The sequence below is a fragment of the Bubalus kerabau genome, chromosome 8 (assembly GCF_029407905.1).
Source record: "Bubalus kerabau isolate K-KA32 ecotype Philippines breed swamp buffalo chromosome 8, PCC_UOA_SB_1v2, whole genome shotgun sequence".
Classification (NCBI taxonomy): domain Eukaryota; kingdom Metazoa; phylum Chordata; class Mammalia; order Artiodactyla; family Bovidae; genus Bubalus; species Bubalus kerabau.
This window is the reverse complement of record NC_073631.1, coordinates 76,683,282-76,710,061: the sequence shown is the minus strand read 5'-3', so window position 1 is coordinate 76,710,061 and position 26,780 is coordinate 76,683,282. Positions and strand designations below refer to the sequence as shown.

Sequence of the window (26,780 nt, the reverse complement as noted above, 5' to 3'; positions counted from 1 at the left end):
GTGTATTCATACAAGGGAACCCACCCATCTGCCTGGCTTTATAAAGAATTATTTCTGCATGAGAGGTCATGGTGAATTCACAAACCCAGTCGAGGAAAATGTGCGAAACACAAACAAGTACAAATGATGTCATTGTATTTAATATAAGGGCTTCCCTGGTGGCTCAGCTGAAGTTCAAGATCAGGCAAAATTAATATTTTGTAATTAACTTTTAATAGAAATTAGTGATAATGACAAGGAGGTCCTAGATGGGGCTTCTGTGGTACTGGAGATATTCTATAGCTTGATTATCTTGACATGTGGTAAGTACATGGGTATGTTCAATTTGTAAAAAAGAATTATTACCTATATCTGTATAATTTGTGGGATTTATATATACTATACTTCATTAAATATTAAAATTTATAATATTCAACTATATAAAACATTGCGACTAGTTAAGCAACACAGTAAAAATTAAATGGTGATTTATATTTCATATAAAGAATGGCCTTGGTGATCCTTTCATAAGCTATTTGAAAGTAGTGAGGATGATGAATTCTTGGAGTTAAATGAGTACAGATGTTATTGAAAAATTAGGTAAAGTGATATAAATGGTTACCAATAAGTTTAACGATAAGTCTATGATAGAAATATCCAGAATGCAATGGAAGTCTAGGTTAAAGCCTAAGTCTAACTAAGCCATAAGTGAAGATATAGGGAGAGCATCATTGAGGAAATGATGTTTAAATTTGGTATTGAAGGATCAATTAAGACTTAGAAGAGGAAGAAAGAAGGTGCGGTAGGAAAGGTGGGCATTCTAGGCAACACAAATAAAATCAAGCAGTTATGAAACTGCATAGATACAAGAATCAGCTTGGTATTAATCCACTAAGTGTAAAGTGGAGGGGTTTAGGAAACATGGCTGAAGAATTAGGCAAGGCACCAACAAAGGAGGAACATTTTTATGTTCCATGTCTAGAGGGCTGTTTTTTTTTCTTATTGATTCTGGGTATCTATTCTCAGGTTATAAACAGAGATGAGTCATGATCAGATCTGTCATTAATGAATTGGTTAATTAACTTAAAGTAATTTACCTATTTATATTTTTCTGTACAGCATAATGGTTTGACTCATATACATTCTATCTTTTAAACAGACACCTAGGAGAAGGAAATGGCAACCCATTCCAGTGTTCTTGCCTAGAGAATCCTGTGGACAGAGGAGCCTGGTGGGCTGTTGTCCATAGGGTCTCACAGAGTTGGACACGACTGAAGCAACTTAGCATGCATGCATGCATTGGAGAAGGAAATGGCAACCCACTCCAGTATTTTTGCCTGGAGAATCCCAGGGACAGAGAAGCCTGGTGGGCTGCCGTCTATGGGGTCACACAGAGTTGGACACAACTGAAGCGACTTAGCAGCAGGAGCATCAGGAGCAGCAGGATTGAAGTGGAGGCTTCAAAGCAATGTGATAAAAACAGAATATGGGAATAATTTTTTTCCTGAAAAATTGCAATAAGCTAAAATGGAAAAATCATAGGGGATCAATAGATATACACAATAGCCAGCTCTTGAATGCCTCAAAAGATGATTTTCCTTTGAATAGGTATTTTCCTAACATTGGCCAATAGCTGTGAGGTTTGCACCAACTCAACCATACTTCATTCAGTTTCCTATTTGGCCAGTGACATATATTTGTAAATAGTTTGCAATCATTAGTACTCAATAACTTAACTGTTGATTTGTTGTTGTTGCTACACACAGTTGCCAACAAAGGTCTGTCTAGTCAAGGCTATGGTTTTTCCAGTGGTCATGTATGGATGTGAGAGTTGGACTATAAAGAAAGCTGAGTGCTGAAGAATTGATGCTTTTGAACTGTGGTGTTGGAGAAGACTCTTCAGAGTCCCTTGGACCGCAAGGAAATCCAACCAATCCATCTTAAAGGAAATCAGTCCTGAATATTCATTGGAAGGATGATGCTGAAGCTGAAACTCCAATGCTTTGGCCACCTGATGCAAAGAATTGACTCATTTGAAAAGACCCTGATGCTGGGGAAGATTGAAGGCAGGAGGAGAAGGGGATGACAGAGGATGAGATGGTTGGATGGCATCACCGACTCAATGAACATAAGTTTGAATAAACTCTGAGAGTTGGTGATGGGCAGGGAAGCCTGGCATGCTGCAGTCCATGGGGTCACAAAGAGTCGGACACGATTGAGCTGAACTGAACACATGATTGACAGTAAAAATCACGGAGTAAGGTAATAGCTGTGTGTTTGTGTTTTTGTTTGTTTGTTTGTTTCCTCTGTGTGAAGTTAATTGGACTATGTAGAAATTAAATTCTCTCCTTGGCCTGAAAAAAATCCTTTTTATCATCTCAGTAGGAAACTCATTTTAGGCTTTTTAAACATACTTGCATGATTTTGATGAGATTATCATTATCATAATCATTATTATTATCCCTCATTAAGTGCCTGGAATACAAGGACATACCATCTCAAGCTTTCACTATTTTTTAACTGCAATAATTACAGCAAATTCTGAATTCCAAGACTCTTTGCATCATCTGGGTTAAAATGCTTAGGTTTTTTGGTTAATAGTTGTCTTCATCTTTATAGAGACATGTTGATAACTTTAAACAACCAAATGAGACTTTGTTAAACACACAGGCACGCAACAGCTGCTTTGGGAAATATGTATAATGTATGATATTTAACAGATTTAAATAATAGATTTCCTTTAGTTTAAAACATCTTTCTAGTCTAAATAGCTACTATACTGTACAAAGAAATATAACTTGGAGCAATATTTTCCACATCAACTAGGGAAAGCAATCTGACACCCTTATTTTTCCTGGACTGCTGTGCCAGGGTCTCTCTTCTTTAATCCAGACTGCGTATTGCCACCAATATAATTTCAGTTCAGTTCAGTCGCTCAGTCATGTCTGACTCTTTGTGACCCCATGAATCGCAGTGACCCCATGAATCGCAGCACGCCAGGACTCCCTGTCCATCACCAACTCCCAAGTCCACCCAGCCTCACGTCTATCGAGTCAGTGATGCCATCCAGCCATCTCATCCTCTGTCGTCCCTTTCTCCTCTTGCCCCCAATCCCTCCCAGCATCAGAGTCTTTTCCAATGAGTCAACTCTTCGCTTGAGGTTGCCCAAGTACTGGAGTTTCAGCTTTAGCATCATTCCTTCCAAAGAAATCCCAGGGCTGATCTCCTTCAGAATGGACTGGTTGGATCTCCTTGCATCTCTGAGGCACAATTCTGGACATGTGCCCTCTCACAGCTAAAGGAATTTCAATGAATTTCCCTTTTGTACACTCAAAAAAGTCTAGAATTCAAAGCCCTTTACCACCCCTCAGTAAGTCTCCACCAAGTTACTTAACACCCTTGGCCAGGCACCTGGACATAGCAGTGGAAAGGAAAGATTGGAAAGAGTTTAAAACTGTCATATACCTAGAAAACATGAAAAAAAAATGTAAAATATATTTCAGTGCTATGAAGAGTATAAAATAGGCTAATGTTACAGACCAACAGGGAAGTTTTTTAGTTAGGTAGTCAAGGAAGGATCTCTGCAGAGAGGAAATTTGACTTGTGTCTGAATGTGGTGAATTAAAAATTCATGAAATGATATAGGTAAATGACCTTCCCAAAGGAAGAAACAAAAACCCTGACGTGGGACAACCTCACCATAGATAAGGGACAGAAAGAAGACTGCTTTGCCCAAACCTATCCTTCCAGACCTCAGCTTTTCTTTCACTGAAAACCTAAACATCGAACTGAAATATGTTTCTCTTCTTTCTGTGTGCTGTGTATTTGTTCCCCTCGGGAATTTGCTTGTAAGCATCTTTCCATAAGGTACAACGTATCCTATCTCTGCATGAGAAAGCCCTGTCTTCAGAATCCACTGGGACCTGGCATCAATAAGAGTTATTCCACATGCCTTTAGGGAACATTTGGACTTAATCTGGTGTCTGGATATCAAATACAGAGCTTAGCTAAAAGACCCCCTCTCCCCACCCCCCCCCCAAAAAAAGGTAGCAGTGGAGAAATCAGGCAGGTGAACTCTTCCAGGTTTTTCCAACACTAAAGCTGTGCCCTGTCCTCTAGAGAGTCCAGTAAGGTAAGGGACCTTGTGGGCATTACACTAAGTTAAATAAGTCAGACAGGTGAGACTTATGATCATATGATCTCACTAATATGTGGAGTAAAGAAAAAAAACCTGTGAACTCATAGATACAGAGAACAGACTGGTGGTTACCAGAGACAGGGAGGTAGGGGATGGATGAAATGGATAAAGGGGGTCCAAAAGTTTATTTGGGCCAAAAGTTTATTCCAGTTATGAAATAAACAAGTCATGGGATGTAAAGTACAGCCTGGTGAATATAGTTAATAATGTGCTGTGCTTAGTCGCTCAGTCCTGTCTGACTCTTTTCGACCCCATGGATGGTAGCCCACCAGGCTCCTCTGTCCATGGGCATTCTCCAGGCAAAAATACTGGAGTGGGTTGCCATGCCCTCCTCCAGGGGATCGTCCCAACCCAGGGATCGAACCCAGGTCTCTTGCACTGCTCGCGGTTTCTTTACTATCTGATCCACCAGGGAAATCATAGTTAATAGTACTGTATTGCATATTTTCAAGTTTCTAAGAAGTAGATCTTAAAAGTTCTCATCACAAGAAAAAAATTGTATCTGTACAGTGACAGATGTTAACTAGACTTGCAGTGATCAACTCATACCGAAAGAAAACCAAATAAAAGAGTTACAATTGTCGGGCTGTAAATTTTCCCAGCTGTGTTTGGGGTTATTAATTAAAGACAGTTTATCCAAAGTGTCATCTCTGGTCCCATGATAGGATAGTCAAAGATCCCAAAAGGCAAATGTTTTATTTTTCTAAGATAATTCACATGACCTTTTCTAGCATCAGGATTCATTCATTTATTAATTCATTCATTCATTTGATAAACACTGAGGGTTCACTATGTGCCAAAAATATATATTTTCTGGAGATAACATGGTGAATAAAACCAACAGTTGCCTCCAGTCTTTATTTCTGAATGACAAAGGTCTTAAGAATACAATTGTATATGTCATTGTTATCTTCTATATGTGAATGTGGTTCACACATTTACTCAGCAAGATTCTAATAAATACTTTGAGAATACTTGAATTGAAAAAAAAATGGAACAGGAATGAACATTTTCTTGGACCCAAATTCAAAGTGATAAAATGTCCAGGGAAAGCTGCAGCTCTGGAACTTGTTGAGGGAAAGGCTGGGCTGTCCCTTGACAAATGTGATGGGACTTGAGGACAGGCACAAGGAAAAATCTCTGAACTCGACCCATAGGGAGGACACATTAGGTTGGAAAACTAACCCCACATCGAAAGCCTAGATTCCTAGATGCTTTATTGAAACTCTTGCTGGATGTACATTTTGACTCTTAGTGGGAATTTATTTATGAAGAATTATTTAACAATCCAAGAAAGAGGCATTTGGGCAATTTGTTTAACTTAACAAAAGATGCCTTCCAGCAAATTTATGGAACCTTTTAGGTTTCTAGTCCTGAGGACTTAACATAATTCTACCATAATTTAAGTACAAAAATACCACCCCCCCTCCCCAAAAAAAAGATACAGCTCTTAAATTAAAAAGCTAAGATTCATTAGTCTTCCCTGATGGCTCAGTCTGTAAAGAGTCTGCCTGCAATGCAGCAGACCTGGATTCAATCCCTGAGTCAGGAAGATCCCCTGGAGAAGGAAATGGCAACCTACTCTAGTATTCTTGCCTGGAGAATCCTATGGACAGAGAAGCCTGATGGGCTCTAGTCCATGGGGTCACAGAGTTGGACATGACTGAATGACTAACACACAAGACTAAAGAATTCATGGCATCCTTCTTTGTCAAAACAACTGAGATATTCTGCATGGCATGTATATGTTAATACTGCTGCTGCTAAGTCACCTCAGTCGTGTCCGACTCTGTGCGACCCCATAGAGGGCAGCCCACCAGGCTCCCCCGTCCCTGGGATTCTCCAGGCAAGAACAACAGAGTGGGTTGCCATTTCCTTCTCCAATGCGTGAAAGTGAAAAGTGAAAGTGAAGTCACTCAGTCGTGTCCGACTCTAGCGACCCCATGGACTGCAGCCTACCAGGCTCCTCTGTCCATGGGATTTTCCAGGCAAAAGTACTGGAGTGAGGTGCCATTGCCTTCTCCGATATGTTAATACTGATTTCTACTAACTCCAACTTAAAAATGCAGAGAAGGCTTTGCTGCAGAGTAACCCACCTCCCCCCATCTCAAAGTATAGGTTTTTCTTCATGAAAAAAAAAATGCACGTGAACAGGGAGCAGGTTGAACACTGTTACTGAAGGCTTGCAGTAAAGGGATGTAGGAGAGAGCCTCCAGAAACTTCCACTGTAGTAAAAAGAGCAGCAGCAGTTGCTCCAAGCCTGGCCCTGGATGAGTGGAGGATTGCCCTAAGCATCAGCCCATCTGGGGCTGTTATAGGGGCTGCTGCATCTTTCATATCAGGACACAACCCCTTCTTTAGGTCTTAGGGCATTCGTGATTATTTGGGGCTTCTAATCCTTCCAAGGGGTATGATTCCCAGAGCTGTCCCTACTGCAACTCTTGTTCTCAGTACATGTAAAGGCAAGATATAACTATCATTTTTATGACCTTATAGGCCATGTCATCCTGTGTAAGTTATTCCAGTTTAGATGGTAGGATTTTTCATTTAAGTCATTGATATTCTTAATTGGAATGAAATAGTTTGGAGACTGATCTCACCTACTGCTTCATTTGTTGGGACTACCTCCTGTACCTATATCTCAGTACATAACCCAATGCAAAGTGCATTCATTTCAGAACTTAATACAAAATTGTCCAATTCTTGCCTAATTTACACTGTGACCAGACTTTGCTAGAGTATCTGATAGGAGATTCCAGTACCTTGTCATGAATTAATTTATTATAGATAAGATAGGAATAATAATATACTTTATTCTGATAATATTTTCTTAACTGATTCACGTTTTTATATGGCAGAAATCAATACAACATTGTAAAGCAATTATCCTCCAATTAAAAAAAAAAGAAATCAGTCCATCAGTCCCTAGCATGGCATAACAGAGACACAGGGACAGTACAAGTGACTGAAGATTTATGAGAGCAACAAGCAGTAAAACTACCACGCTGTTGTGACTACAGATCTATTACTGTGGATATTGCTGCTGTGATTAGATGCTGTTCAATTCCCAAAGTCTGTGTATTCTCTTTCCTAAGACTTGAAGGGGAGGTGTTTTTTTTTTGTTTTTTTTTTTTTCATGTTAAGAAATAAAACTTGAGAAAGCCAGTATGACACAAACTTCAGAATCCAAAGAGGCTTGATATAACCCAGGTTTAATTTCAGAGCTGAGACTTTATGATAAAATTAGATAACCAAAAAAATAAATTCAGCATCAACTGAGTTCAAACAGGGAAGGTTCACAGCAACCTCATGATTGATGTTAAAGAAATGCCAACAGTTCGAGAGGTAGAAATAGAGCTGAAGATGGAAATTGCAACGCTCGGCTTTATAACAAGAGCTTGGGGAAACCAGCCACATTTTAAGTGATTAATACTGAAGAGCGGTTCTCCAACTAGACCCATCTTTGTGACCACCCTGCTTCCCAGGCCAGGAGCCAAAGGTTTAGTGGCCTCCAGCATGCACTGCCGCCTCCCTCTCATCACCAGACCTTGACTTATTTTCAGCTCCCATCTCCCAGCTCCTTGTTGGGCTCTGGGTCATGAAAGAACTTCAGAGTCAACACTGAGCAGGTATGTGGCACAACCTCAGACCCTGGGAGAACACCACAAGGCAAGATTGAACCAGATGACTACATTTCTCTGGGGCACAGATACCTGCACAGGTATCTTTCACCTGTAGAGCTTCCTGTAAAAGTCAGACCTACTGATTAAGACCACTTAGAGAGTTGTAGCATTTCACCCCAAGAATGAGGTATTCAAAGCAAACTGAGGAAGCACATATTAGAACGGACATGATTTTTATTTTATTATTCTTCAAGCTCATAAAAGAGCATGAAAGTTGGAGTCAGAGGAAAAGCAGTCCAGAGTGTCACAGTGATTTCCCTAGGGCACTGAGGTTCACAATGGGGCCCTGACATTTTTGTTTTGGCTCAGAAGATACAATGCTTTTTTCCCCTTGAAGTATAGTTGATTTATAATGTTTCAGATGTGCAGCAAAGTGATTCAGTTATACATATATATTAGTATTGTATAATAACATATATATTTATAAACATATTGTTACACACATATATTCTTTTTCATGTTCTTTTCTATTATAGGTTATTACAGGATATTGATTATAGTTCCCAGTGCTATAGAATAGGTTACAATGTTTTTATTATCAGGTGAAATTTTCAGAGTAAAACCCCATTGTCTATGTATCATGATATAAGTATGTGTGTGCTAAATCGCTTCAGGCATGTCTGATTCTTTTTTACCCTATGGACTGTAGCCCAGCAGGCTTTTCTGTCCATGAAATTCTTCAGGCAAGAATATGGGAGTGGGCTGCCATGCCTTCCTCTGGCATATCTTTGCAACCCAGGGATTGAACTCACATCTCTCATGTCTTCTGCATTGGCAGGTGGGTTCTTTACCATTAGCACCATTTGGGAAGCCCCTATATAAAGCATATACCCAACTCATCTTGAAGAAGTTAAAAGCAGAAACTTCTGGCCAAACATGACAACAGATCAGCTTTGTCAAAAGATTCTTATCTTTCTCTCTGAAATGTTATGTGTACTAAAACCTACAGAATGAAATAGAAGACGAATGACAGCAATATGAAGTAAAAGGCCAATGAGACCTCTGAGATAAACCTAACCATAAGCAGAGAAGAGTCTGAATTTGTGTTTAATATTCTATATTATCTGAGTATTGGGACAGAAGTAGTTTGGTCTCTGCATCCTGAGTACCCACTGATATCACTCTAAGCACCTTGTTAGGGAAACAACTGTGTGTGTGTGAGAGCATGCACACTGCATGTGCATGACAATCTGGGTGACAATGAGTTCTAATACTTGGTGCTCAAGTGGGTTTTACTATGGGATACTTGAGCCATATACATAGTCCTGGGAGAAACGGCAGATACTTACCTCAGCACCACAGAGGCAGCGAGATGGCACTGCAACAGCAGTGATGGGTGCTACGTGTGAGGCATTTCTTCATGCAGTAATGGTTTAATCAGTAACTCTAAGAGCTCAATGTGGTTAGTGGAAGGGACCAAGAACAGCAGACCAGGAGGTCACCACTGTGGCAGTGGGCTCGGAGGAACACCCCTGCAACTTCAGTTTCACAGTAGATAACTTTCATACAAAGGAGGAATGACACAAAGATCTGAGTAAAGAACCCTGGGGATCCACAAGAGAATTTGCAAAGAGACTACAGATGGAAAAGAATGGACCTCCAGCTAACCTGGGAGGTACTGTCATTTGGCCATGCTGTGAATCCATACTGTGTTACAGATGTGAGATCTGAAGCTAAAGCAATGACTTTATATTATAGACTGAATGTTTGTGCCCCCATTCCCTAAATTCACATAGTGTAGCCCTAACCCCCAATGCAATACTATTTGGAGATGGGGCTTTGGGGACGTAATTAGGGTTGAATTTAATTGAGTGTCAGGTGATCCTCATGATGCAATGAGTATCCTTTTAAGAAGAGATACCAACGAGCTTGCTCTGTCTCCCCACGTGCATACAAAAGAGGTTATGTGAGCACCCAGCAAGATGGCAGCCACCTACAAGCTCAAGAGAAAAGGCCTCAACATGAAATCTACCTTGCTGGCCTTTTAGTGGTTGACCTCCCAGCTTCTAGAACTATGATAAATAAACTCCTGTTGTTTAAATCACCTTATCTGTGATATTTTGCTATGAAAACCTGAGCTAAGATACTAGCAGAAAAAAATAGTGATTTTTTTTTTTTTCTTTTACCTTTTTTGGTCATATGGAATTCTATCTGCAAAGTGCAGTAAAATTAGCTCTGAGTTTCTTTCTTTCTCTGTTTCTGTAGTCCAAGATAGACTACAAATTTTTCTTTTCATAAATCATTTATAATTTGCTACAAAATTCCACCACATCTGACTGTTTTGAAATGTTAATGAGAAGTCTGACCCATGTATATTTGGAAGCTTGGTAAATTGGTTATTGTCACTGGTTTGAAGTTTAATGCTCTTTTCTGTAAAGTCAGGTTTGTAATTGGTTATGTTATTATTTTTGGTTATCATTTTCCATATCGTTTAAACTAGTAAACACTGATGAAAGGAAAACAAAACTGAAGGGAAAGGTTACTGTTTATATATTTGGAAACATATCAGGATATTTGAATATTCACTTGTTTGTACAATCATGAAAAGTGAAAATGAAGTTGCTCAGTCATGTCTGACTCTTTGAGACCCCATGGACTGTAATCTACAAGGGTCCTCCATCCATGGGATTTTCCAGGTAAGATTACTGGAGTGGGCTGCCATTTCCTTCTCCAATCATAAGGAGCATCAATTAACAAAGCACAATATTAATGCAGATTGTTGCTTATATTCTGTTTTAACATACTGATCTGCCTGAGTCTGTAAGTTTCATGTAATTAGTTCTCTATCATAATTTATCTTAGTATATATTAATAACAACTAGAGATCATGCTTGCTCAGGGAATTATTTATATCTCTCGAGTTGGGTAATAGTTAAACCTAAACAAAAAATTTGAACATCACAGTTGTCTTTGGAATTTACTGTGATATTCACAATCAAAGGCATAAGGGGTATTCTGGAAATCAGTGGAGTTAAAGGCTGAGGGGAGGGGGTGGGGACCCAAGCCAATGTCTGAGTAGAAGAGGTGGTGAAATCTCATCATTGCAGAGTGGAGATATTGTTGAGGAAGAGGTTCAAGAATCAGGTGATTTGGTGACCATGAATTATCTTCTCATTTATCTCGTGGTAGGGAGAATAACTGATGGATGGAATCAAGTGATGTATACTGAAACTCACCGATGTGTCTGCTCAGGGATTACACTTCCCACCAGGTTGCTCACAGCCAGTGACTGAATAAAACAAAGGTATAAAGCCCGGCCATTTCCTGGGAGATATTAGACTCCTATGACTGGTAGCTTGAGTTACCTTCATTAGCTTTGCTAAAACTTCCTTTCAATTGCATTACAAAAATTTGTCCTACTCAACCTTTCTTGCTTCCTTCTCTTCTTCAGAGGAATTAGACCTGCATCTTGGTCTGAGAGTTCTGCCAGTCTTTGCTGACAACTTCCTGAGTTTTCCTCAAAGGCATTTTCTCCAATAATTTTCTTACACAGATAATCCCAATTTGGCATCCACTTCTCAGAAGACCATAACTTACTCAGGTGAAAAGCTGGATATCAATAAAATTGTTCATAATCATGTTATGAGTTTCTGCTGATATCAATAATTTAGATAGTAAGTTTGCCTACTTAGGACTTTTCTCTAAGATAATAAAAGTTGAATCTTCAGGGTATGTCAGGATCCTATTTTATATATTAATAGCAGTGTGATATGGAGAAGGCAATGGCACCCCACTCCAGTGCTCTTGCCTGGAAAATCCCATGGACGAAGGAGCCTGGTAGGCTGCAGTCCATGAGGTCGCGAAGAGCCGGACACGACTGAACGACTTCACTTTCACTTTTCACTTTCATGCATTGGAGAAGGAAATAGCAACCCACTCCAGTGTTCGTGCCTGGAGAATCCCAGGGACGGGGGAGCCTGGTGGGCTGCCATCTGTGTGGTCGCACAGAGTCGGACACGACTGAAGCGACTTAGCAGCAGCAACCAGTGTGATATATGGTTCAAAGATCAGGAGGTGTGTTTAGGGCTCAGTCAATTGAGGCAACTGAGGAAAGCAGGGCTTCCATTCCTCTCTACCCTGAAGTCCACAGATAAGCAAAGAAACCGGAAATAAATGAGTATGAGTGATTGGGTCCATCTAAGGTGTTGTGAGGCTTACGGTCTTTTTAATTTATGCTGAACTCAAACTGAGTCCCCCCCTCCCTGCCCCATTCTCCTTACTGTGGTAAAATACTTTGCTTTTAAATGGAAGGTAAACAATCCTACCAGTAGTTGATAGTAACTAAACCTTTATTTGTGCCCGACTCTAAACACTTCAAACTACAAACTCATAAGGTAGAAATTTATCACTATTATTCTGATAGAGGAGAAACTTGAGGTTCAGAAGGATAAGGAGTTTCCCATTTCCATAGCTATCAAAAGATGGAGCTGGAATCTGAACTTAGGCAGTAGGAGCCCACAGGTCTTGTTCTTAATCCTCTGTAGCATGTCTTTCAGAGGCTATACTTTTTAAGATACAGATTATTGGGCAAAAAATTAAAGTTTAACTATCACATACCAGTTTATTCTAGTCATATTGTATATAAAATATACAGAACAATTTGTTGTTATCTGGAGCTTCCTGTAGTACCTGCAGTAACACTGGTCCCTAGAAATATTGCAGAGACACTCTCCTGGGAGTGTAGGTCCTGACAAGTATCTACCCAGTACAGGCCATTCAGCCTTGAAATGAGCCGTGTCTTAACCTGAATATATTTATTTTAAGTTGCTCAAATGCTATTAGCATATTATGTTAATATGCATGGTTTTGAATAGTTTTTTTCCTGATATGTAGGGATTTTTTTGTGTGTGTATGCTTTTTACTAATATTTAAAAATGAACCAGGATAAAGAGGAAATAAAGCTGGGTTATTTAAAAGTGCTGGGTTGAAAACCAGACATACCATCAAAATATTCTCTGAACAGACATGAATTTGTTCAGTTCAAAATATTTTTTGAAAATGTCTGTTTTTCTCCCATTGGTTCTTAACTTTCCTTCCATCTTTATTTCTGATTGAAAACAAACCTGTATGAAAGAAAATACACTTGGTAGTATATCTGTGTGTATCTAAATATCTATGAAGAAACAGAATCTAAACAAGCAAAATAAATGTATAAAGAATGGAAGCAATATTGAGGGAGTATCTGAAATATTTCAAATATTTCAAATGTATACTTTTTCTTTGAGAAAAAAGAACAATATGAAATGTCAGACCTAAATTCCTATCATCTAAATTTTTAATGTATCTGCCTTCTATTAATTGGTTTGATAATTTTAAGCCATCAGTTAAAGTCTACCCTGACAAAATGGTAGTGATGTCTAATTTCATCATCTAAGTATACACCACCTTCCTGGAAACCACAGATGAGAAGTAATTCTCCCTCCTCCTCCCTCTCTGCCTTCTTGGTCCTCCCTTTACATCTGAAATATTGGTTCCAGGTATAAGAGATCTGAAATGATGACTCAGAGTAACATCTACCGAGGATATGCTTATCCCCAGGTTAGGTCATATACCATGAGGGATTAGTGTAGCTGTGACATCCTCAGTGCTCATTTTGGTAATGTTGTCATACCTCAATCCAAGAGAGATGAAGTTATTGTTGAAAGGGAATTTAGCCTGATTATATCTATACACTTGCCAGGGACTTGGCCAGTAAGAATAAGTATTATAAACATAAGCAATGTTTATTAGTAATAAATATATAATTCCATTGATCAGTTGGATATCACCAAGCACTAACAGGCAAGTTCAGTTCAGTTACACAGTCATGTCTGACTCTTTGCGACCCCATGGACTGAAGCACGCCAGGCCTCCTTGTCTATCACCAACTCCTGGAATTTACTCAAACTCATGTCCATTGAGTCAGTCATGCCATCCAACCATCTCACCCTCTGTCATCCCCTTCTCCTCCCGCCTTCACTCTTTCCCAGCATCAGGGTCTTTTCAAATGAGTCAGTTCTTCACATCAGGTGGCCAAAGGATAGAAGTTTTCAGCTTCAGCATCGGTCCTTCCAATGAATATTCAGGACTGATTTCCTTTAGGATGTACTGCTTGGATCTCCTAGAGTCCTGTCCAAGGGACTCTCAAGAGTCTTCTCCAACACGACAGTTCAAAAGCATCAATTCTTCAGCGCTCAGCTTTCTTCACAGTCCAACTCCCACAACCATACATAACCACTGGAAAAACCATAGCTTGGACTAGACAGACCTTTGTTGGCAAAGTAATATCTCTGCTTTTTAATATGCTGTCTAGGTTTGTCATAGCTTTTCTTCCAAGGAGCAAGCATCTTTTAATTTCATGGCTGTAGTCACCATCTGCAGTGATTTTGGAGCCCCCCAAAATAAAGGCTGTCACTGTTTCCACTGTTTCCCCATTTATTTGCCATGAAGCGATGGGACCAGATGCCATGATCTTAGTTTTCTGAATGTTGAGCTTTAAGCCAACTTTTTACTCTCCTCTTTCACTTTCATCAAGAGCCTCTTTAGTTCTTCTTTGCTTTCTGCCATAAGGGTGGTGTCATCTGCATACCTGAGGTTATTGATATCTCTCCCAGAAATCTTGATTCCAGCTTGTGCTTCATCCAGTCCAGCATTTCTCATGATGTACTCTGCATATAAGTTAAATAAGCAGGGTGACAATATACAGCCTTGATGTACTACTTTCGTGACTTGGAACCAGTCTTTTGTTCCATGTCCAGTTCTAACTATTGCTTCTTGACCTGCATAAAGATTTCTCAGGAAGCAGATCAAGTGGTCTGGTATTCCCATCTCTTTAAGAATTTTTCACAGTTTATTGTGATCCACACAGTCAAAGGCTTTGGCATAGTCAATAAAGCAGAAATAGATATTTTTCTGGAACTCTCTTACTTTTTTGATGATCCAACAGATGTTGGCAATTTGACCTCTGGTTCTTCTGCCTTTTCGAAATCCAGCTTGAAGATCTGGAAGTTCACAGTTCAAGTACTGTTAAAGCCTGGCTTTGAGAATTTTGAGCATTACTTCGCTAGCGTATGAGATGAGTGCAATTGTGTGGTAGTTTGAGCATTTTTGGCATTGCCTTTCTTTGGGATTGGAATGCAAAGTGACCTTTTCCAGTGCTGTGGCCACTGCTGAGTTTTCCAAACAGGCAAGAACTTTAATAAAACCTCGGTTGTCTATTGCACAGACTTTTGCAGTAGATCTGCAAGATTAAGAATTATGCAGTGAAATTTTCTGTTCCTTAATGAACTGGAAGGTGGGGTATGGAAATTTAGTAACAGATGCAATGTTTAAGAAACTATACTTGCAATGGAGAAATACCAGTTCTTTTCAGTTTTTAAAAAATCTAATATTTTGGAACTAAAAGACAGCAAATGTCAGGAGAAAAGGGTGGTATGAGTCAGAGGTTGCATAACTGACTTGGACCATATCAGACTATCAGAACAGCACAATTTCCATTCCTAAACCCCAGGGTTCTGCAACTGTGTATTTCCATATCCATGAGACTAGCAAACACCATCGCTCCACTCTTTTATTCTTGCCACAGGATTTGAGACAAGAGGAGGAGAAAGAGAAGCAACATTCAGCTTTATGATAAAAATTAGAAAAGGTAAGAACAAAAGGAAGAATCTTAAACATTTTGCTTTTCTTTCACTCAAGAGAAGAAATGGATATTTAAGACTGCCAGAATCAGACCTATTTTTTCACTCTCCTTGAAGAAGTAAAGACGCCCATCACACAGGATGGCACGTGTATAAAAGAATCGAGCTGTCTCTAGACAGAGTTGTGAGAATAGATGTGATGGAGATTTTGCATTTGCCAATTTCACTTTGTGAGCTACCTGCCTGTGTCTCTCCCCACTCCCCCATCAATGAAAAGACTTACAATGAATTAGAGCCAGTAGGAAAGCATGTGATAAACTCATCCTTTCCAAGGTATAAGGCTTGGAACATTTATCCCTGATGATGTAATTTGTATTTTAATTAGAAATTACACCAGAAATGCCTCTAGTAAGTTTCTACAGTGAATACCAAAAGCTTGAAATGTAAATGGGGAAATTTTAGGCAAAAGGGACCGACCAGTGAAAAATAACATTTTTTTTCAGTTGTGGTAGGCAAGAGAGTATTTCACTGAAGGGGAGGACTTTAATGAAATAATCAATGGCCACTTAATTGTTATTGACTACTTTCTTTCAGGACTTAATGGGGATGCACAGAAAGTATATGAAAAATTAACAGTGATATACTAAACTGCTAGTATTGCATTTTCTCCTCTTCTTCTACAGTTATGCTCTATTTCCCAGACTCCCTTGCAGTTAGATGTGTCTATATGACCAAGATGTAGTCAACAGAATGTAAGTTAAAATTATTTCTAGGCTTAAACTATATAGACATTTCCTATTTTCTCATTTTTTTCCCCCATGACTTCTGTTCAGATGAATTAGAGATGACACCCAAGGAAGATTTGGGTACCATAAGGTGAAGACACAAGGTTCTCTATCATTTGAGTTTTTTGTATACCACAAAACAGCAGCCCCACGGATGTATATACCCAGTACTTTCTAAAAATAACCTTAATAAAGTTTATTAAAATAAACATACTGAGCTTGCATTATTCTAATTTTTGCAGTCTATTTGTTATGATAGATAATCAAGCATTCTATACAGTACAATATGAGTGGTTCAATTATAAGGAAATATAGAGGTAAATTTTCCATTCCTCTTCTTTTACCAACAGAAAAATAAGGCCAAAATTTTAAGTGATTATACCCACAGTATTTTCTTCTGGAAAAGGAGATTCCAGCCTTAGGTGAGAGTAAGTGGGAAATGCTATATTACATTGTAATAAAAACCACAGACTTTTTAAATGCCCACTTATTACTTACTAAAAATAGTTGCTTAAACAATTTGAAAAGTGGCTTTATAGTAACATCTTAGAGTGTTCCTAAAGGTTAAATAAAACATATTAAAAAATGACTAGCCCTTATTGTCATAATATTTATCGATCATGAAGAACCTGAACCTTTAATTATAATAGAGAACACTTGTAACAATCATTGCATCCAGTTCCTAATCTTAGTATTTCACATACTCTGAACCATTTAAGTCTCACAATAACTCTGAGACTTTTGACATCAACTACCCACAGTTAACAACAGACACCATAGATGAAGTGCACAGTCCTCCATGATACTGCCCCTCACTTCAGACACCAGCTTCAAGTTCAAGGGTCCACAGGCCATCCTTACTCCTGACCAACTGGCTACAAATTCAGATATTTTTACTACCCCCTCAGGTTTAATGACTTACAGAACTTAAGAAAATACTATATATGTGAGCATAGCTTTATTACAGTCAAAAAACAAGCACATCAGAACCATCCAAAAACAGAGGCATATAGAGCAAGGTCAAGAAGGGTTCCAAATGTGAAGCTTCCACTATCCTTTTGTGCCTTCTGTGGAGTTAGGACATAGATTGTTACCAAACAGGGAACATAGCTTATTTGTCCACAGTTACAATGAGGCTTCTTCATATAAGCATGTTTGATTGAAATCTTAGCCATGTAACACAATCTCCAATCTACTTCTCCCTAGAGGTTGACCCCATATCATGTGGCTCAAAGCCCCAACCTTCTAATAACATGATTGGTCTTCTTGGCACAGCTAACTTCTATCCTGAGTCAAGAGGTTAAACTTTCTAGGAACAGATCTGAGTGACCTTATTAGGATAAATTATCAGGGGTTACAACGAATAACAAAGACATTTCTATTACTTAGGAAGTAGTATTTGTGGGATTTCCTAGGAACCCAGGTCAAACACCAGCCAAATTCTTTTTCCTAAGGGTTAGGAGTCTATCTCCAAGCCAAATTTCCTATTACACAGATATGTGCTATCATTATCTACACTTTTAAATGAAGAAATTGAGGCTTAAAGTGGTTAAGGGACTTACCTCAGGTCACACAGCTGGGAAGCAAAAGAGCCATTTTGAAATTGCACAATTTGATACTGAAGTCCAAACTTTGAGCTTTTATTACTAATACTCAAATAAAACCATTCATTCAAATCTATTAATAAATAGATGGCAGAGTATTGTAATGAAGAACTAGTTTATTTTTTTATAGAATATCAGTTCATCTGGGCAAAGTCATTTGTACTTCTGGGACAAACTTTTAAAAACAGTGTGTATAAAGTTAAACCTGGTACTTTATCCATTAAGTCAAGAAAATTTTACTTAGTGTCTACAAGGTAGTAGCCACTATTCTGGGTATAAATGAGCTCTGAAGTCTCTTAACTGTAAGAACACACCATACTCCACTATACCGGTACAGCAGTTTTCCATTACAAATAGCTCTGAAACGGCTAGTCTAAACTTATTTTTAGTGCAATTTTCTCTTCTTAAAAGAAATATGAAAAATACAATGCCAAGAAACAAGACCCTAGAGGAGAATATTTGATTCCTAGTCAGGCAATTACATATTTGGATGGTGTATAAAGTACCTGCATGCAAGTCAAGGAATAAAAACACACACCATGATGATTAAGGCAAGGCATTATTTGTAGTCCATTAAAAAACAGAAACCACACGCTCTCACAAGCATTCTCATTTTATGTAAATTCCAAACCAGTGAACTGGTGAAGTTGCTCACAGTCATTTCCAACTCTCTGTGATCTCAAGGACTGTAGCCTACCAGGCTCTTGTATCCATGGAATTTTCCAGGCAAGAGTACTGGAGTAGGTTGCCATTTCCTTCTCCAGGGGATCTTCCTGACCCAGGGATCGAACCCAGGTCTCCTACATTGCAGGCAGACGCTTTACTGTCTGAGCTACCCAAAATATATAACTATAACTCATATACATACACATACATCTATACACTAAGTAGGACCCACAGCTAGGAAAATTTTTTACATGTATAGGAACAGGAGTGAACACATGGAGAGGGCCACACAGGTTGTTCCTGACTTAACATCCTTTTACAAGAACTATTTATGGACCAGGCACCACTGAGAAAATCCTAGAACACAGGGGTTGTAACACAAAGACGAAGACCGACTACTTTAGAAGAGTAAGAAAAGCAGTTATAGATTGATAGCACTCTCTCTCCCCCAGGCCTGCACAGCAGTATGGTCAGAGGTCTACCCAAGTCTACCTTTCCTCCAGTGGGAAAAGAGAGACTAGCGTCACTTTGGGGGAGTGTCCATTCTGGTCTTACCCTTACAAGGATTGAAGGGGAATCTGTGGGGAGAGATGGGGGAAGGGGTTTGCAACAAGCAGCACTAGAATCTTGATAAATGGGAATTCCTACCTGCAGCATCCAAGTTATTGTCTCAGCCAGTAGCTCTGCTGTTTGCAGAGCCAAGATGGTGGAAGTCTCGGGAGAAAACGAGGTGGGATGCAGGGGTCATCAGGCAAAGTTGCTGAGTCATAGCCTGGCTCCCTGCTAAAGGAAGCTCCCTGGCTTCTTCCCAAATTGAAAGCCTGATCAGCAACACCTGGACACTGCATAGCCCAACAATGCTTGAGCCAAGGATACAACAAGCAGGACTTGCAGTCTACAGAGCAAAGTCAGTGACAGTACTCGACCAGTGAACTTGGAGAGCAGGTCAGCTTGAATCAAGACTAAAGATTAAAAGCCTTGCCAAGCTTGGAGGTTTCCCTTACTTCACCAAGCAGAAGAGCTAATCCATAGCCCCTCCCACTGCTGAGTGTAGCTCCAGGTCCTTAGCAGCCAAAAAGCCTAAGTAGGAACACCTGAAGTTTGTTTGGACCAGGCCTTACAGTCCTGACTTCACCAGAAAACTGCTAGATCTAGTAAACAAATTCAGTAAAGTTGCAGGTGGAAGTTAACATGCAAAAATCAGTAGTGTTACTAACAATAAATTTTCTGAAAAGGTAATAAATAAAATAACCCTATTTACAATAGAATAAAAATAATATAATACTGAAAATTAAATTTAACCAAAGAAGTGAAAGATTTCTTTACTGAAAACTACATGACACTGATGCAAAAAGCTGGAGGGAGAGTCTAAATAACAATAAAATGAGAAATGACTGTGTAAGTTGTGGTATTCTCACTCCATGAAATTTTCTGTGTAATTTAAAATGCTAGCTAAGAATGCTAGCTAAGAAATAATGTATTATGAAAGTTATAATAGTAAGTAAAAAAATAGTCACCAGTACACCACTGCTCTAGAGCTTGATAATTGTGGCATGGTGCAGTAAAGTTTCTATCATTCCTCTGAGTCAAGATGAGACAAGGAGACTGTGCCAACTATGTTTTAACCATCAACTGGGGTTGCTATGCTCTTTCCTACTGTAGAGCTGCAGATCTTGACTGAGGAGATATAACACTGGCAACTTCTGGATTAACTAACTCTTCTATTAAAATATTTAAATACCCTTATCTCTGAAATCTTTGTTAGCGATAGTCCCCTCAAATTGGCATCTGAACCCATTGTCTCTTAAGGAACACTATCCCTGCACTGTGTCCTATATCAAGAACCAAGGAGACAAAGTGACTATGTGGTCCCAAACAATTTATGAGAATTTTTCTACATGTCACAGCCAGTTTCTGAATTCTAAGGCAAATACCACCCACATAATCTCAGCAGGCAGAATAAAATCCCCACTGGTCAGGGTTCAGGATGCATTTGCTTCTTCAAATGGACAACGTGATTGTGAAAACTCAACTCTGACAGGACTGGCATGTGAAGAAAATTGATGAGGGCAGCAGAATATCTAAGAAACAGAAGAGGCCTCCAGGATGGGCAGTGTAATGCTTCAAGCTTGTGCCAGAAATCAGCCAGAAGCATTGAAACATCTCTATAAGCAGCAAAAGAACCAATTTCATGCTGCCAAACAAGGTGAAATAGCTCAACTGGAAACAAGGAAGTCAAGGCTGGTGCTGCAATTCAAAGTATGATCTTCCAAGGAGACTTACTGGATATGGACCAAACAACACCATTCCCTTTAAAGCAGTATTGCCAAAAGAGCCTCATTTATCAGTCAGACTTTATCGACAGCACATTTCTTTCTCATTGGCAAAGATAACCAATCAGAAGTTAGGAAATCTGGAAGAGACTTTTCCTAAAGAGTTCAGATTTTCATATGGCTTTATTTTTTTCCTATTTTCCTTTTGCTCAAGTTAGAATAAAAAGGAATCTGGCTATTATTCAAGTTGGTGAGAAAAAATAAAATGATTGGGATAATAGACAATAAAAAACACTTAGTAAAGGGCTGCTGCTGGTTATAAAATATGTAAGACAATAGCTTCATATCAGAGACATAAGAAACGGTCACACTTGAATAAATACAGCAACTATTTGAATTGAATAGCAACAAATCTAGAGTGCCTAGCCTCTTAATAAAATGAGATTTCTCCGGAAAGTTCCAAAAGCTTTAAGTTTGCCTCATACAAAACTACTTCCCTAAAATAGAGATCTCAGAAGACAACTTCACCAGTCCTTTTCTAAAACTGGATTTCCCCTTCCTGGACATGCAGTAGCTGCTGATGACAGCAGAAGAATCTGACCATAGCACATTCCCCTATCTATGTAAATATGTCACGAGTCCATATTTCGTTATTACCTCTCCCATGCATAGCCATCACATTTTTAATTATTCAGTACCAACAGATTTTGAACTAGTATAATTACAGTCTCAAAGTCAATATGTAGATGACATTCGGGTAAATTCTCTAAAGAGTCTCTGAAGGCCATTCAAAAGAAATGGATTTTCTTCTACTCATCATTCTTCTTTGAAGGAAGCAACCAAACAAAGAAGCATTATTTATTAACCAGACATGGATGTCTATCTTACACCATGTCAGGTAATAGAAGAAACATGGATTTGGGAACCAAACAGATACGTAGGTACAAATACAGCCTCTTCTGTTGTGCACAGATTGCCAATAACTTTTCAGCATTTGCTATCATTTTCTTAACACATAGTTTGCTTATTTAGTTTTTTTCCTCCTCCAGTAAAATGTAAGCTCCATAAGAACAAGGCTTTTGAATGTTTATATATAACTATATCTGTCTTGCATATAGTAGCTAATAACTTTATTTTTATTGAATAATTGAGGAAATCAATCCCCAGGAGAAATTCTAGCTTGTCTCACCACTTGCAGAGAGCAGTAGAAGCATTATGTATGGAGGACTAGAAATATGCACCCAGATGATAATAGTGATACTGTCTCTGACCAACAGGATCAAACAAAATCCTGGAATTTATAGAGATTATATGATAAATATCTCTACAAATCAATGTAAACTCTCAAGTATGTGTTAAAGCTTTATGTAGGCCTGTGAATTTTATATCTTCAAGAAAATACATTACCTGTGGATAATCTGAAAATTAAAATAACTAAACAACACCTCACATCCATTAAATATTTTATCAATTAATCAAGAAAGTTTTTTTCACATCTACTCTTTGGTTGAAAATCTAGGCTTTAATATATAAATTATATAATTTATTTAATAAATTGCATGAAACTTTGCACACTGGTGCTCTGTAAATTTGTATTACCCCAAATCAACTGACAAGCTAAGAATGTTTTTTCATCTCATTCTATTACTCAACAAATATTTATAAGGTCTCTCCTGTGTTCCTCATATGAGTCTAAGAAATTAAAAAATAACATTGAACAAGAGAGGAAAAATTCCTGCTCTCATGAAATGTCTCCTCTCAAAAATGTATTTCTAGGATGAGACAATTAAAAAATATATAAACACAAATACAAAAGTAAATGTATTACCAGCTGAGCCACAAGGGAAGCCCAAGAATACTGGAGTGGGTACCAATCCTTTCTCCAAGGGATCTTCCTGACCCAGAAATTGAACCAGGGTCTCCTGCATTACAGGAGGATTCTTTACCAACTGAACTATGAGGGAACCCATATAGTAAAATAGTAGATTACAAATTGCTGGAAGAAATAATTCAAGGCTAAATGTATGAATAATAAAGTAAATATTCTGTTAGACTGGTGGTTAAAAAAATCCTCTCAGGGGAGGAGATATTTGTAAAAATACTTGATTGAAAAGAGAAAGGAATCATGAGAGTACTTCAGAAAAGAACCTTCTAGTCAGAGAAAATAATATCTGCATGGGAAATGCGTGGTCTGTTTGAGAAACTGCAAGGTCCCTGTGACCAAAATACAGTTGAAGAAGAGGAAGTTGTAGAGATTGCAGATGAAACTGAATCTTAAAGGGTGTTGTGAGAACACTGGATTTTATTCCAAAACAGTGTGAAGCAATTTAAAAGATTTCTACTTTTATGATAGTAGTCTGTCTTCTCACTGTAATTTAAGCTCTAGGACCATGAGATGCAGGGCGACAAGGTAGGACGTTATTTCTATCTTAACAATAGCAAGTGGGAAAAGATGATGAACTATACTATGGTGGTAGCAATGGAGATGAGGAAAAGAGATAGATCAGCTTGGGATATATTGTGAAGGTAGGATTAGAGGGACATGATGATAAGTTGGTGATAAGGATGTGTGATTCATAAGAGGCAGATCCAAGAGGATGCTCAACAGTTTAAAATGAGAACTTGAGGGGCTGATCGAGCTCTTTTCTGAGATGTGGAGCACTGGGGAAGGAATGAATTTGTGAAGGAAAACCGAGAGTTCATTTTGGACCTTAAGTTCCTGATTACTAGGAGACATTCAATGGTGGTTTTGAGTTGGCTGTTGAATACACAAGGAAAGTCATACCCAAAGAAACAAAGTTAAGTACCAGCAGTGTATAAAGGATTCTTTAAGCCCAGATACTGAATAAGATAACATAGTTTGTGTAATAGAGACAAGATGATATCTGAAGACTAAGCCCTGGGTTACGCCAACATTTAAAGACTGGGGATATAAAGAGGCTCTGGAAGAGAAAAAAGCTACAAATAAGAAACCAAGCAGGCTTAAGGACAACATATAAATACATCCTATTCAAGAGTCAAAAATGAAGAAATTGTTCCAAATAAGAAGATCAATAAATGCTGTTGAAAATAGATTATTATGAGGTTTGAACAGGACCTTTCTGGGGAATGTTCTGGCTGAATAAGATGTGTTATTTGAGTTCATCTCATGTCCTGAGTACTTTAAATACAATGTATTTGAATTCATTTCTGAAATTCAATTATAGCAGTGTTTCCAATATTACATACTTCATGTATTGTATACAGATAATTTTTAGAATTCTACAAACTCCATGAAGCCTATTGAAATTTCTTGTATTAAGATTAAAATTAAGTATTTTACTACTTATGATAAATATTAAGATTAAATACTTGTTTTAAGATTAAAATTAAGTCAAATTAAAGGTAAATGTTAGTTCTAACAGGATAATGTAATGTCATTAAACTAAATTGAGAGTTTGATAGTCAACATCAGTGTATACAGATAAGGATGCACATCCAGATAAAAAAATAATCCACAATGACTAGACTCATCACATAATTTTTTCCACTCAACATTAATTTTGCCTTTGTTTTAGTCAATGTTGAATATTCCTAACAACTATATAAGGAATGAATAATTCGAAGACAGAATTGATACTTTTGAACACTGGTGTTGGAGAAGACTCTTGAGAGTCCCTTGGACTGCAAGGAGATCCAACCAGTCCATTCTAAAGGAGATCAGCCCTGGGATTTCTTTGGAAGGAATGATGCTAAAGCTGAAACTCCAGTACTTTGGCCACCTCATGCAAAGAGTTGACTCATTGGAAAGACTCTGATGCTGGGAGGGATTGGGGGCAGGAGAAGCAGGGGATGACAGAGGATGAGATGGCTGGATGGCATCACTGCCTCGATGGACGTGAGTCTGAGTGAACTCTGGGAATTGGTGCTGGACAGGGAGGCCTGGCGTGCCGCGATTCATGGGGTCGCAAAGAGTCGGACACGACTGAGTGACTGATCTGATCTGATCTGAATGAACTATTTCTATAACAAATTATCTTTAGTTTCTCAAAGTCTTAGAAATATGTAAGTAATCTTTTGCCCAGAAACTATGAATAACTAATAACAAAGGATGCCGCCGCTGCCGCCAAGTCGCTTCAGTCGTGTCTGACTCTGTGCGACTCCACGGACTGCAGCCTACCAGGCTTCTCCGTCCATGGGATTCTCCAGGCAAGAACACTGGAGTGGGTTGCCATTTCCTTCTCCAGACAAAGGATGAGAGCCTATTAAAATATTTTCTTAAAAAATGAAACAGTCTCATGAAGAGACTTCTCTGAAGATGTTATATGCTATACCCATGCCAAATAATTGAAATATGATGTCTTTGAACTATCTCTCTGATAAAATGGAAGTGAGGAAAATATTTAATTTATAAATTGTTTCCCCTAAGACTTTTTTAAGTAACAGCACTCTGATGAGTGTGCCAGGGCTGTGAAGTACCTCTTATTTATTTATGGCTGAGCAAATTCACTGCTGCTGCTGCTGCTAAGTCACCTCAGTCGTGTCCGACTCTGTGCGACCCCATAGATGGAAGTCCATCAGGCTCCCCCGTTCTTGGGATTCTCCAGGCAAGAACACTGGAGTGGGTTGCCATTTCCTTCTCCAGTGCATGAAAGCGAAAAGTGAAAGGGAAGTTGCTCAGTCGTGTCTGACTCTTAGCGACCCCATGGACTACAGCCTACCAGGCTCCTCCATCCATGGGATTTTCCAGGCAAGAGTACTGGAATGGGGTGACATTGCCTTCTCCGGAGCAAATTCACAAGTTCACATAATTTTATCTCTATGATTCAAACCATTAAAAAATGCCATTTGGGAATTGACTCAATTCTACTAGATGTAATAAGAGAACACAACCTCAAGAGTATGTAATACCCATCTTATGTCAGAGCCAAATATTTCCATGATGAACGGAAAATTACACAGACGGTGAACAAAGACAGCGAAAGCTTCACACATGAGGGAGGAGAAGACACCGAGTATACAGGTCAAGCATCACCATTTGCTTCTACATCTCTGTGCAATTAGTAATATCATCTTTTATCTTCAAGCAAAATTGGCTTTCGTACTCAAGGGAAATTCAGGATATTAGTTAGTGTGGAGGATAGCTGAACAAGACATGATCCTCACAGGTGATCAATAAATGGTGACAAATTGACTAAGAAATGAGAGTTCCTATCATGACTCTTGTCAATAACCAATGTGTGTGTGTGTGTGTGTGTGTGTGTGTATGTGTTGTGTGAAAGGTACTTCTTAATCCTTAGGAGATTTCTGAAAAAGCATCCGAATAGAAATAGAGAAAGTAGGATGAAGTCTGGGGAGACAGATGATTGGCAGTTGAAGAATTTCTCCATTGAAAGCTTGGGTTTGATACCAGGTTTGCCCTCGCAAAGCAGAGTTCTTTTCCATTAATACACAGGCAGCAACACGGCATCCAATTAAAGTGCAGAAGCAAGAAGCTTTTGGACTTGGATAAAGCTTGGTAGAGGGTAGGAGAAAGAATAAGGATCAACGTGATTAAAGAACAAGAGAGAAACTAATGTTCATTTCTAGGAACACCTAGTCTGAGTTTTTGCACAGAATAAATCATACTAAAATCTAGCAGATAAGGGCTAAAGAGGTGGCAAGAATACACAGGAGGACTGTACAAAAAAGATCTTCACAACCAAGATAATCACAATGGTGTGATCACTGACCTAGAGCCAGACATCCCAGAATGTGAAGTCAAGTGGGCCTTAGAAAGCATCACTACAAACAAAGCTAGTGGAGGTGATGGAATTCCAGTTGAGCTCTTCCAAATCCTGAAAGATGATGCTGTGCAAGTGCTGCACTCAATATGCCAGCAAATTTGGAAAACTCAGCGGTGGCCACAGGATTGGAAAAGGTCAGTTTTCATTCCAATCCCAAAGAAAGGCAATGCCAAAGAATGCTCAAACTACCGTGCAATTGCACTCATCT

The 26,780-nt window shown here is 38.8% G+C and overlaps 1 long non-coding RNA gene across 4 annotated transcripts in view; it reads right to left on the bottom strand.

Moving 5' to 3' along the window:
• The window catches only part of LOC129659369 (uncharacterized), a 241,901-nt gene extending 220,526 nt beyond the window's left edge, over positions 1-21,375 (bottom strand). For 3 of the 4 annotated variants that reach the window (XR_008718055.1, XR_008718053.1, XR_008718054.1), the window contains exon 1: positions 19,183-21,375. This is a non-coding gene — a long non-coding RNA (uncharacterized LOC129659369). The remainder of the gene's footprint in view (positions 1-19,182) is intronic. The other variant, XR_008718052.1, reaches the window with a different exon arrangement.
• Between the last annotated feature and the right edge of the window lie 5,405 nt (positions 21,376-26,780).